This window comes from Cetorhinus maximus, chromosome 10, assembly GCF_964194155.1.
Source record: "Cetorhinus maximus chromosome 10, sCetMax3.hap1.1, whole genome shotgun sequence".
Taxonomy (NCBI): domain Eukaryota; kingdom Metazoa; phylum Chordata; class Chondrichthyes; order Lamniformes; family Cetorhinidae; genus Cetorhinus; species Cetorhinus maximus.
Window position 1 is genome coordinate 131,020,082 of NC_135888.1, and position 13,492 is coordinate 131,033,573.

At 45.8% G+C, this 13,492-nt stretch overlaps 1 protein-coding gene across 1 annotated transcript in view; it reads left to right on the forward strand.

Annotated features, from left to right (window-relative positions):
- The first annotated feature begins 324 nt into the window (after positions 1–324).
- canx (calnexin) overlaps positions 325–13,492 on the forward strand; it is a 61,647-nt gene continuing 48,479 nt past the window's right edge. The window contains exon 1 of the mRNA XM_078551148.1: positions 325–390. The gene's annotated coding sequence lies outside the window, so the exon portion shown is untranslated. The remainder of the gene's footprint in view (positions 391–13,492) is intronic.

Below are 13,492 nucleotides of genomic sequence, written 5' to 3' on the forward strand. Positions count from 1 at the left end.
TCCCCAAATCCTCTTCTTCCCCACCCCAACCACCTCCCATTATTGCCCCTTACAATTCTCATTGCCATTGGTTGAGTCATGACCTGCTCCCCTCCCCCACAGTCACCACTCTCCCGCCTGGCTCTGGCTGACGGCCACGTGTTCCTCCGGCACCTGTCCTGTCTCCAACCAATCAGCGGCCACTTCCTCGTCCCAGCCCCTCCAATCAGGATGCTCCACGAGGGAAGCCGCCGCGGCGTTCTGGGTGAAGTCATCGGAGTGACGACGCGCTCGGTCAATGGGAGAGCGGGGCCGGCGCTACCTGGACCAATCAGAAGGAGCCGCCGCCAGCTTCAGGCAGTTGGGAGGATCACGTGAGCGGTGCAGTTCCTGGGCGCTGAGGAACGGAGCGTGAGTATCAATTTGTGGGGAACAATCAGTCGATACTTTGTAATCTTTTCTCATCCTGAGGGCGGTAGCCGGCAACAGTGTTGCAGTGTTGGGGTTCCCTGGATTGAAAATCGATACATCATGGTTCCCCTACCACCTTGCTTAATGTGGCCAGGGTGAGAGTGGCGCCACCAGCAATGTGGCTGCAGTGATGCGCGGAGCTTTATTGTCCTGATCCCCTGCACATTGCTGCATAGCGTTGCTGCTCTCCTGCATAATATGTTAAACCTCCGCTCAGTCTTCCCGATAATCCATCGCCCGGGAGGGGGGGAGGGGGGTGCGTGTAATTGGGTGTGTATAGGGTTAAAGGCTGAGCGATCTATCTCTATCTGCTTGGCCAGTCCAGTTCTTGGGCCTGCATCTATTCTGGCCATCTATTCTGTTCTATTTTCACGTGATCGTCCTTGCTTTACACCCAATATGCAGAATCATGGCACGAGGGCCCTTCAGTTCGCTTTAGAGGTGTCTGACTGACTTTCGTATACCATAGTTAGGACAGAGGTTAAGGTTACATTCTGGGTTAAGGCTTCAATTTAACATTCCTTGATTGCCCTTAACTGCAGTAGTTGTCTTGTCAAGAGTTTTTTTTTGTGTATCACTCTAGCTTTGAGTCATGTGTCCTATAGTATTTTCTGGACACAGTTGTCATAGTCCCTTTTCAGTCTCTGGAGCAAGATTAATTGCATGCAATTGAATGAATTCACTATTACAAATGTGCTATTTGTGTAACCAGAAAGGAAGTATGATATAATGCATGTAATAACTTCAGGAAGTCAGTCCCAATGTGCTTCATAGCAAATGAAACAGTTTTAAAGTGTAGCCAATTGAAATGTGGAATTGAAATTGTGCACAGCAAGCAACAAAAAAAAATGACTGGAATTTCTCTTATGGTGATGTTGGCTGAGGGCAAGACACCAGGGGAACTCTTTTTTTGAAATAGGACTGTGGGATCTTTTACATCTCTACCTGGGAGAGCCGGCAGGGCCTGGGTTTAAAATCCCACTTGAAATATGGCACCTTTAACAGTGCAACACTACTACACTGGGAGTTTCAACTGAGGCTTTATGCGCAAGTCTCTGTGGTGTGGGCCTTCAACCCTTAACCTGATTTGAGTGATGGCCATTGAACCATAGTTGCTATGCAGGAGACGTGATATGTCTGTAAATGAGGAAAAAACTGAGTGCTGGAAGTGTATAGCAAAAATCTAGTCCCAGTATTTCCTTATGTGGCTGATAAATTTTCTGATAACTCCTATGAAGCGCTGTGGGATGCTTTACTACATTAAAGGCTCTGTACGAAACAAGATGTTGCATCATTACCAAGGTGGTCTGGTTACCTTGGTGCCACGGAATTTCCTGGAAACAGCAAAACAAAAAGGCCGCTGGATGGAAAAAAAATGGAAAATTAATTTCCGATTCCTCTAGGTGATCGGAACCTGTCCAGAAGTCCACATTGATCATGACTTAATAGGACTTAAAGCTGCCTCTTGTGTATGATGTGATCTTAGCCGCAGCCAGGAGCTGGTTCAGCTGTCTTCAAGGGACGCAATGAATCAGCACTTGACGCCCAAGCCATCACTTTGTTATGACTGACCTTGGCAATTAGTGGCAAACTATCGTCTGTTGGGTGGTCAGATTACCTGGATTTGAACATAAGGCAATCGTAGCTGGCAGGAGGAGACTGAGTTTGTATACTTGAATTGCAGAGGACTGGGCTATTTCATCCTGATTTTTTTTTTTGAAGCTATGGAGCTGATAACTGACTGATACTAGGACTAAAATGGTTATATTAGCTATGGAGCTGGTAACTAACTGATACTGGCACTAAAATAGTTATAGCATGAGGACAAGTTACATTGACTTAGCTTGTATTCCTTTGAGTGTGGAAGATGAAGAGTGCTTACTGAGGTGCCTAAGATGATTAAAGGATTTGATGGGGCAGATAAAGAGCAACCATTTCCTTTGGTGTAGGAGTGGCAGAAGCCCAGAACAAGGGCGTATAACCTTACAATTAGAGCTAAGCTGTTCAGGGATGATGTTAGGAAGCACTTCTTCACACACACACTGGAAATCTGGAACACTCTTTCCCCCTCCCCAAAGGCTGTTGAGACTGAAGGTCAATTGAAAATTTCAGAATACATTGATGCCCTTACCGAACAAAAAAATCAATGGATTATGGAAGCCAGGTGGGTAGGTGGAATTAAAATACAGCTCTGTCATGATCTAATTAAATGGTAACACAGGCACAGGAGGGTGGGGCAGGGGTGGGAGTGAATGGCTGCCTCCTGTCCCAGTGAAGGCTTTGGCCTGATAGTTTTAAGGCTCTGGGATTTAATCAAGGCTGATGCACCACCTGAGAGTTGAAGTGGAGTATTATAAGAGCATTTGTTGTTCAGATGAAGAGTGCAGGAGGGCATGCCAGGAGCAGCACTAGGCATACCTAAAAATGAAGTGTCAACCTGGTGAAGCTATAAAACAGGACTCTTTGAGTGCCAAACAGCATAAGCAGCAAGTGATAGACAGAGCTAAGCGATCCCACAACCAACGGATCAGATCTAAGCTCTGCAGTCCCGCCGCATCCAGTCGTGAATGGTGGTGGACAATTAAACAACACAACTGGAGGAGGCGGCTCCACAAATGTCCCCATCCTCAATGATGGAGGAGCCCAGCACAGCAGTGCAAAACGTAAGGCTGAAGCATTCACAATCTTCAGCCAGAGGTGCTGGTTGGATGATCCATCTCGGCCTCTTCCGGAGGTCCCCAGCGTCACAGGTGCCAGTCTTCAGCCAATTCGATTCACTCCACGTGATATCAAGAAATGGCTGAAGGCACTGGATACTGCAAAGGCTATGGGCCCTGACAATATTGCAGCAATAGTACTGAAGGCTTGTGCTCCAAAACTTGCCGCGTCCCTAGCCAAGCTGTTCCAGTACAGCTACAACACTGGCATCTACCCAGCTATCTGGAAAATTGCCCAGGTATGTCCTGTACCCAAAAGGCAGGACAAATCCAACCCGGCCAATTACCACCCCATCCGTCTACTCTCCATCAGTAAAGTAATGGAAGGGGTCATCAACAGTACTATCAAGTGGCACTTGCTAAACAATAACCTGCTCGCTGATGCCCAGTTTGGGCTCCTCCAGGGCCACTCAGCTCCTGACCTCGTTACAAACATGAATAGAAGAGTTGAATTCCTGAGGTGAGAGTGACTGCCCTTGACATCAAGGCAGCGTTTGACCAAGTGTGGCATCATGGAGCCCTGGCAAAATGAGTCAATGGGAATTGGGGGGGAAAACTCTCCACTGATTGGAGTCATACCTAGCACAAAGGAAGATGGTTGTGATTGTTGGAGGGCAGTCATCTCAGCTCCAGGACATCACTGCAGGAATTGCTCAGGGTAGTGTCCTCGGCCCAACCATCTTCAGCTGCTTCATCAGTGACCTTCCTTACATCATAAGGTCAGAAGTGGGGATGTTCGCTGATGATTATGCAATGTTCAGCATTCGTGACTCCTCATATACCGAAGTAGTCTATGTCCAAATACAGCAAGACCTGAATGATATCCAGGCTTGGGCTGACAAGTGGCAAGTAACATGCACGCCGCACAAGTGTCAGGCAATGACCACCTCCAACAAGAGAGAATCCAACCATCGCCCCTTGATGTTCAATGGCATTACCATCACTGAATCCCCCACTATCAAATCCTGGGAGTTACCATTGACCAGAAACTGAACTGGATTAGCTATATTAAATACTGTGGCTACAAGAACAGGTCAGAGGCTAGGAATCATGCAATGAGTAACTCTCTCCTGACTCCCCAAAGCCTGTCCGTCTACAGGGTACAAGTCAGGAGTGTGATGGAATACTCCCCACTTGCCTGGATGAGTGCAGCTCCTACAACACTGAAGAAGCTGGACACTGTCCAGGACAAAGCAATCCACTTGATTGATACCACATCCACAAACATTCACCACTGACGCACAATAGCAGCAGTGTGTACCATCTACAAGATGCACTGCAGGAATTCGCCAAGGCTCCTTAAACAGCACCTTCCAAACCCACAACCACTACCGTCTAGAAGGACAAGGGCAGCAAATAGATGGGAACGCCACCACTTGGAAGTTCCCCTCCAAGTCACTCACCATCCTGACTTAGAAATATATCGCCGTTCCCTCACTGTTGCTGGGTCAAATCCTGGAACTCCTATCCTACAGCACTGTGGGTGTACATACACCACATGGACTGCAGCAGTTCAAGAAGGCAGCTCATTGCCATCTTCTCAAGGGGCAATTAGGGATGGGCAATAAATGCTGGCCTAGCCAGCGAAACCCACATCCTGTGAATGAATTTTTTTTTTTAAATAAAAGAGAAGTTAAACTCAAGTTTCATTTTCTCCTGTTTTAGTGGCTGTTTCAACCATGGCTCAGTGGGTAGCACACTCACCTGAGTCAGAAGATTGCAGTCCTACATCAGAGACTTGAGCCCGTAATCCAGAGGTTGACACTTCCAGTGCTGTATGGAGGGAGTGAAGCACTGAAGGAGACCCTGTCTTTCAGATGTGATGCCTAACTGAGAGAGGAGGGAGGGATAGATAGCAGTTGAGGCCCTGGGTAGACATAAAGATCCCACAGCACTATTTTAAAGAGCAGGAAAGTTCTTCCTGGTTCTGGCTCAATATTTATCCCTCAACCAACAGATTATCTGGTCCTACCACACTGTTTCTGTGGTAGCTTGCTGTTTGCAAATTGGTTGCCACATTTCCTACATTACAATAGTGACTACACTACACTTCAAAAGTACTTAATTGACTGTAAATCACGATGGAAAGTCCAGATGTTGTGATAAAGGGTTATTCTGGATAGATAAGAATCTGAACCTCTTGTCATCGTCAGCAACCATGTTGCAGCAGTGTCTGACCACTAGAAAGTGGTCTCTGGCTACCTTGTCAGATGTGTTATTTAAGTATTTCCAGCACAAAAACAGACCATTCGGCCCATCTGGACAATGCCAGTGTCTATTCCACATGAACCCCACAGATTGGAAAATTTTCTTGAGTTTGATCCCTAGTTATTGACCTGTTCTGATCTCTGCCAGAACAACAGAGGGTCAACACAGTTAGAACTGGGTTAAGTTGAGTGAGGAGAAAGCAATTTGCCGAATGTTTGGGGGGGGGGGGTGGTAATAAAGTTGTGACAAGTGCCCTGTCTCCTGTGCTGTGGAGATGTGTTCTGGCAACAGTTTTGTGTCTTGAAGAGGGCAGGAAGCACCCATTAATTGCCATATACGCTGCTGAAGATTCTGAATTGATTATACCAGTTGCTGTATCTGTGGAGTGCAGGCTAAAGATGGTATCTGTGAGGTGGAAACTTAGCCCCTGTTGCTGTAATGCTAATGTTTGTAGGTTTTGTAACAAAACCTTCACTTTATATTGATCTAGGGGCAGATTCATCAGACATTCATTCACAACCAGTTGGTCCCAATTATGATTTGATGCTGCTGTTCTGAAAGTGAACAGTACATGTTTTTATTGCCTCTGATTTATACCTTTTTATTACAGTTTTGTCCCATAAGTTTCACGATTACTGTTCTTGCAACACAAGTTATCTCCCGCATGTGGAATTTCTCATTTGTCATTTACATGTCTTGCAACTGGAGATGGCTCACAGCCAGTTTTTCCATGTGATCCCGGAGTTTCACAGCACAGAAGGCCATTCGGCCCATTGTGTGTTTTGAATTGGCTTTTTGAAAGTGCTAGGCAATTAGTTCCTCACCGCCCCTCTTTTTCCCTATAGCCTTGCAAATCTTTCCATCCCAAGTATTCCAGACACTGGAAGTGAGGATCAGTAATTAGAATACACTGATATAAAGTAATTGGCAAAAGAACCAGAAGTGAATCGAGTTTTACTTTAATGCAACGAGTTGTTGTGATCTGGAATACAGTGCGTGAAAGGATGGTGGAAGCAGATTCGTTGTAACTTTCAAAAGGGAATTGGAGTTATTTGCAGTGCTGTTGAGAGTGTGCCAGAGTGAGATTCATTTATTTGCTCTTTCAAGGAGACAGCACAGGCTTGATGGGCTGAATGGCTGTTTTTGTGCTGTATGATTTTATGATTATAAACGCAGGTCTGTCTGTTTTCTTTATTTAACCACGCTGTCCAAAGTAGGTGTGATGGAAGCTGGCTTTGCCTGAGCAATTTCTATCCACCTGCACAATCTTGTTCCTAATCTCAACTGTGGAATTGTGTTCGTAAGCAAAAAAAAAGACTTGCATATATATTGTCTTTCACAACTACTGGACATCACAAAGTGCTTTACAGCCAGTGAAGTATTTTGCATGTGCAGTCACTATTGTGAGAAGTGCACAGACAATTTGTGCACAGCACTGTTAATGACCAGATATCTATGTTTTGTGATGTTGATTTGAGGTATAAATATTGGCCAGGACACTGAAGCTAACTCCCCTGCTTCTTTTCAAAATGGTGCCATGGAATTTTTTACATTTACCTGAGGGCGAAAACAGGGCCTTGGTTTAAATACAGTGAGATGGCACCTCTGACGGTGCAGCACTCCCTCAGTACTGCACTGGAGTGTCAACCTTGAGTTATGTGCCCAAATCCTGCAGCGAGACTTGAACACACAACCTTCTGTTTCAGAGATGTGAATGTTATCAACTTGAGCCACAGCTGACACTTTTTTTAAAGCAATCTTTAACAGAGGGAAAATGGCCAGGAAAGTTGGCATGACGTGACCTCATACTCAAACATATGCAATTGGCAGGATTAGTGATCTTGGCGATGAGCAGGTTGCAAAACTGTTCTGCAACTGACGCTGGTGTGGTCTAGACAAAAAAAAGGAGGGGAGTTTAAGAGGAGTATTTATCTTCCCCCTAATACCTTTTTATATACTATTTGATTCTGCAGTTTTATTTACTGGAGCTGAGCTCCAGGATAATGACATTGGGAGGTCTGTCCCGGGGATAAATCTTTTGTTCCTTGTTTTCACTGGGTGGGCTGAACACAATGCACCCAGAGCTGGGATTATACCTAGGGTTTCTCTCACGCACAGGATGTGAAGACAGTGGTTTGAGTCCTTGCCAGTAATTTGATTTCTGTGCTTCTGAAGATGAGGAATGCTAATTGTGGGAAATGGTGTCTGAAGTGAAAAGAAACCCCGGATCTCGCTCACTCTGGAGCGCCACTACTGACTGAGCTGGCCAAGCCTTAAAGGACACAACTGAGACCAGAGAACCAACTTGAGAGGAAAACCTATTTGATGATGTCCTCGTCAGTCTACCTGTCATAGATGCATCTGTCTGTCTGACAGTATTGGTAGGAGTGACTGCCGCACAGTCCTTGTGTTTCCAACAAGTAACAGGCAGTGTATTCCAGATCCTAACCACTTGTTACCCGAAAAAGATTTTCCTTCTTTTGCCAATTACCTTAAATCTGTGCTTTATTTTCTCAATCCTTCCAGCAATGGGAATAGTTTCTCTCTATCTATTCTGTCCAGGCCCCTCATGATTTTGAATACCACCAGCAAATCTCTTCTCACTTCCAAGGAAGAGTCCTGTCTTCACATTGAGGGTGCCCTTTTATTGTGCTGTGTGGCACTGCCACTGCATTAAATAGGATAGATTCAGAAATGATCTAGCTCAACTGCATTGTATTTGCATATGGATATACATATTTACATATGCATATACAGAATTGTATTCCACCATAATCTGTAACCTAATGGCTCAGCATATCCCTCACTCTGCCTTTGCCATCAAGTAAGGGGATCAACTCTAGTTCAATAGTGTGCAGGAGAGTATACCAGGAGCAGCACCAGGCAAAGCTAAAAATGAGATGCCAACCTGGTGAATCTAAACACTGGAGTGTGTCGGCTAATCACAGGAGTTCCTAAGGGCCACCAGGCCCCAGGCCCACCATCTTCGATGATCTTCACTCCATCACATGGTCGGAAGTGAGGATGTTCAATGATTTGGAAATGGACACTGTGCATTACAGCTCCTCAGATACTGAAGCAGTCTCTGCTCACATGCAGCAAGACCTGGACAACATTCAGGCATGGGCTGGTGTGGCACGACTATAATTTGCTACTTAAGTGCCACGGAATGATCCATCTCCAGCAAGAGAGAATCTAACCACTTCTCCTTGACGTTCAATGGCATTACTATCACTGAATCTCTACCATCAACATCCATTGAACAGAAACTGAACTGGACCAGCCACAATGATACAGTAGCTATGAGCAGGTCAGAGCTTGTGAATTCTGTGGAGAGTAACTTGCCTCTTGAATCCCCAAACCTTTTCTACCATCCACAAAACATGTCAGGTGTGCGTGACTACGCGCCGCTTGCCTGGATAAATACAAATCCAACAAAGTTTTGACACCATCCAGGACAAAGCTCATTTCATTGGAACCAACTCTGCAAGGCGCTTTCGACAGCACCTTCCAAGCCACAGCAGATGCTGGTGGTGGTGTTCCCATGTAAGTTCCCCTCCAAGCCACAAACCATTCTGACTTGGAATTATATCACCGTTCCTTCACTGTCACTGGATCAAAATCCTGGAACTCCCTACCTAACAGCACTGTGGGTGTACCTACACCACATGGACTGCAACGCTCCAAGAAGGCAGCTCACCACCACCACCTCAAGGGCAATTGGGGATAGGCAATAAAACTGCTGCCTAACCAGCAACGCCCATGTCCCGTCATAGAATAAAAAAAAACCTTCCACCTCCAGCACATTGGTTGCAGTGTGTTGTGAAAGGATGCATTTCAATTCATTAAGACTTCAGCACCTTCTAAGCGTATGACCCGTGTCACTTAGAAGGACGAGCAGCAGATGGATGGGAACACAACCACCTTCAAGTTACCCTCCAATTTGCACAGCAAGCTGCGTTAAAACCATATCGTCATTCCTTCACTGTCGCTGGGTCAAAATCCTGAAATCCATTCCCTAACAGCACTATAGCTGTAGATTCACCACCACATAGACTGCAGCGGTTCAAGAAGGTGGCTCATCACCACCACTTTCTCAAGGGAAACTGGGTGATGGGCAATAAATGTTGGCCTTATTGGCGAAATGAAATAAAAGCCTCAGTGAGTGTTTCTGGAAATCCTAATTTGTACTTGTTTCTCCTGCACTTTTCACAATCTCTACCTCAAAAGTGCTTTACAGCCAAGCAAGTGTTTTTGAAGTGTAATCACATTGTAATGTAGAAAAGCAGGCAATCGATTTGCATCGAGACCACACAAGCAACAATGCTAAATGACCAAATCTGTTTCAAGATGATGTTGGTTGAGGGATTAATATGGGCCCAGGGTGCTGGGTAGAACTGAGATAAAAGCAGAAAACTGCAGATGCTGGAAATCCAAAACAAAAATAAAAATACCTGGAAAAACTCAGCAGGTCTGGCAGCATCTGCGGAGAGGAGCACAGTTAACGTTTCAAGTCCGTATGACTCTTCAACAGAACTAAGTAAAAATAGAAGAGAGGTGAAATATAAGCTAGTTTAAGAGGGGGGTGGGACAAGTAGAGCTGGATCAAAGGATTCAAAGGATCATTCTCCGCCATTTCCGCCAACTCCAGCATGATGCCACCACCAAACGCATCTTCCCTTCACCCCACCCCCCGGCGGCATTCCGCAGGGATCGTTCCCTCCGGGACACCCTGGTCCACTCCTCCATCACCCCCTACACCTCAACCCCCTCCCACGGCACCTTCCCATGCAACCACAGAAGGTGCAACACCTGCCCCTTTACTTCCCCTCTCCTCACCGTCCAAGGGCCCAAACGCTCCTTTCGAGTGAAGCAGCATTTCACTTACACTTTCCTCAATTTAGTCTACTGCATTCGCTGCTCCCATTGCGGTTTCCTCTACATTGGAGAGACCAAACGCAGACTGGGTGACCGCTTTGCAGAACACTTTCGGTCTGTCCGCAAGCATGACCCAGACCTCCCTGTCACTTGCCATTTCAACACTCCATACTATTGTCATGCCCACATGTCCGTCCTTGTCTTACTGCATTGTTCCAGCGAAGCTCAACGCAAACTGGAGGAACAGCACCTCATCTTCCGACTAGGCACTTTACAGCCTTCCGGACTGAATATTGAGTTCAACAGTTTTAGATCATGAACTCTCTCCTCCATCCCCACCCCCTTTCCGATTCCCCCCACTTTTTTTTTTATATAGATTTTTCTTTTCCCACCTATTTCCATTATTTTTAAATGTATTTCCATCCATTGTTTTATCTCTACCTTTTTAGCCTTTTTCGATTCCTTCACCCCACTCCACCCCACTAGGGCTATCTGTACCTTGCTTGTCCTGCTTTCTACCCTTAATTAGCACATTCCTTAGATAATATCACCACCTTCAACACCTCTTTGTCCTTTTGTCTGTGACATCTTTTGGTTATCTCCACCTATCACTGGCCCTCTATCCAGCTCTACTTGGCCCACCCCCTCTTAAACTAGCTTATATTTCACCTCTATTCTATTTTTGCTTAGTTCTGTTGAAGGGTCATTCGGACTCGAAACGTTAACTGTGTTCCTCTCCACAGATGCTGCCAGACCTGCTGAGTTTTTCCAGGTTTTTTATTTTTGTGCTGGGTAGAACTCTTGCTCAGAGGCCTTGTGATCGTTTGAATCCTCCTGGGAGGGCAGATGGGGCCTTGGTTTAATGTCTCATCTGAAAGATGGCTCCTCCAGTGCAGCAGTGATTTACATTGGGAATGTCGAGCTGTACTCCAGTATATTTAATACACCCAGTGCCAAGCTGCTTCAAGCCCAACTGTCAGTGACCTTTTTCCCCCACACTACCATCTTCGTGGTCAGTGAGTGAGACTCAGTTATTAGCCATTTTGTGCTGTGTGCCCATAATGACTTCATGTGGGCCTGTTTCCAGCAGTAGGCTAGTCTACACGAGGTCCACAGAAGGTAGTCTAAAAGCTAGCCAGTGGAGGTGGCTCCCCAAATATCCCCATCCTCCAATGATGGGGGAACCCAGCACATCTGTGCAAAAGATGAGGCTGAAGTATTTGCAGCCATCTTCAGCCAGAAGTGCCGAGCGGATGATCCATCTCGGCCTCCTCTCGAGGTCCCCAGCATCTCAGATGCCAGTCTTCAGCCAAATTCGATTCACTCCACGTGACATCAAGAAATGGCTGGAGGCATTGGATACTGCAAAAGGCTGTGGGCCCTGATAACATTCTGGCAATAGTACTATAGACTTGTGCTCCAGAAATACAGCTTGGCAAGAGGCGTGACTAGCCCTGGAGCACAAGTCTTCAGTACTATTGCTGGAATGTTGTCAGCTTTTTGGGAGAAGAGTTTCAGGTTTCCACGCTGTCTTAGATAGTCCCTTGAGGATGACTTGCTTCCACTCTGGTTCAGTGGGTTCTGAGATGGCTGATAAGACCAGTGCGTGATCTGCAGACTCTGCCATGTGTGGAACAGATGGTGCTTGGAGGGTTGGATAGATGAGTTGTTTGGAAGTTTGTGCATGCTCTCCATGCCTCAACTTTGCCTCTGCACCTTCCTGACAAAATCTCTTGTGTTCGGTGCCTTCCCAAATGAGCCACCTTTGTTTGGTCGCAGGCTGGGGTGATATGGTGGGGACACTTGACCTTTTCCAGGATGGTTTGTGGACATCTCTTAAAGCATATTTCTCCTGTCCCCTGGGGAGTCTCCTGTGACAGAGTTCCAACACAGCAGTTGCTTCGGGAGCCTCGGGCATCTGAATGACATCCTGACCAGTGGAGCTGGCTTTGAGTGATTAATGCATCGATGCTGGGCATGTTGGCTTGGGAAAGGATGCTGCTGTTGGACCCCTTTTCTTGCTACTGCTTTTGTAGGATCTTGTGAAGGCACTGCTTGTGGTACTTCCCCAGTGCTTTGAGGTGCCTGCTGTAAGTTGTCCTAAGTCTCTGAAGCGCATAGGAGCCGGGGGATTGCTGCTGCCCGGTAAACCGTGACCTTGGTCTCTGGTTTGAGATCCTGGTCCTTAAATACTTGTTTCCTCAGTTGGCCGAAGGCTGAGCTGGTATATTGGAGACAATGATGATTTCCACTACCCTTAGTATGAAGAAGTGCTTCATAACAACACCACCCCTGAACAGCCTGGCTCTAATTTTTTAAGGTTGTGCCCCTTGCCCTCCACTAGAAGAAATAGGGTAGATAGAGAAACTATCAAGTCATTCAATAGTCTTTAACACCTCAATTATGTGCCCAGACCTGAACGCAGTACTCCAGATGTGCCCTCATCAGAGTTTTGTATAACTGTGTTCTAGCCCTCCAGAGATAAAAGCCAACATTCCATTAGCCTTTTAATTTATTTTTGCATTTATCCACTATCTTCTTTTAATTTCTGAATTTGGATCCCTAAATCTCTCTTTTTCCAAGGTTCTGAGTTTCTCTCCATTTAGAAATATTTTGATCTATTGTTCTTGGATCCAAAGTGGATGACCTCATACTTCCACCCCCCACATTGAATTCCATCTGCCATAGGTTGAATGAGTAGGTAAAACTATCAGTGTTCTTTTGCAGTTTTCTGGTCCCATCTTCTCTTGTTTTAATGTGCCAGCTAACTTGCATATACAGTTCTCTGTTCCTTCATGTAAGTTTTCTATAAGTAGTGAAAAACTGTGGCCTTGGTGCAGATCCCTGGGAGATATCACTGGTCGCATCCTGCCAGTTAAAATGCATACCATTTTCCCTACTGTCTCCTGCCTCCTAACCATTTCCCTAAGCAAGTCACACGTTGCCTCCAATTTCATGCACTCTGATCTTTGTTAACAGTCTCTTATCAGAAGCTGAACATTCTGGAAATACTATATAAATAACATCCATAGACACCTGAGCTGCAAAAGGAGATATCAGGATGGATGATCAGAAGCTTGATCAAAGAGAAGTTTCAAGAAGTATCTTTAGAGAGGTGTAGAGAGGAAATTCCAGGGCTTTGGGCCAAGGCAGTTGAGAGCATAGCTGCCAATGTTGCCTTTCTGATCAGTTCACATTTATCCAAATGTTCAGTCAATGTCTCTAATAATAAATGTACA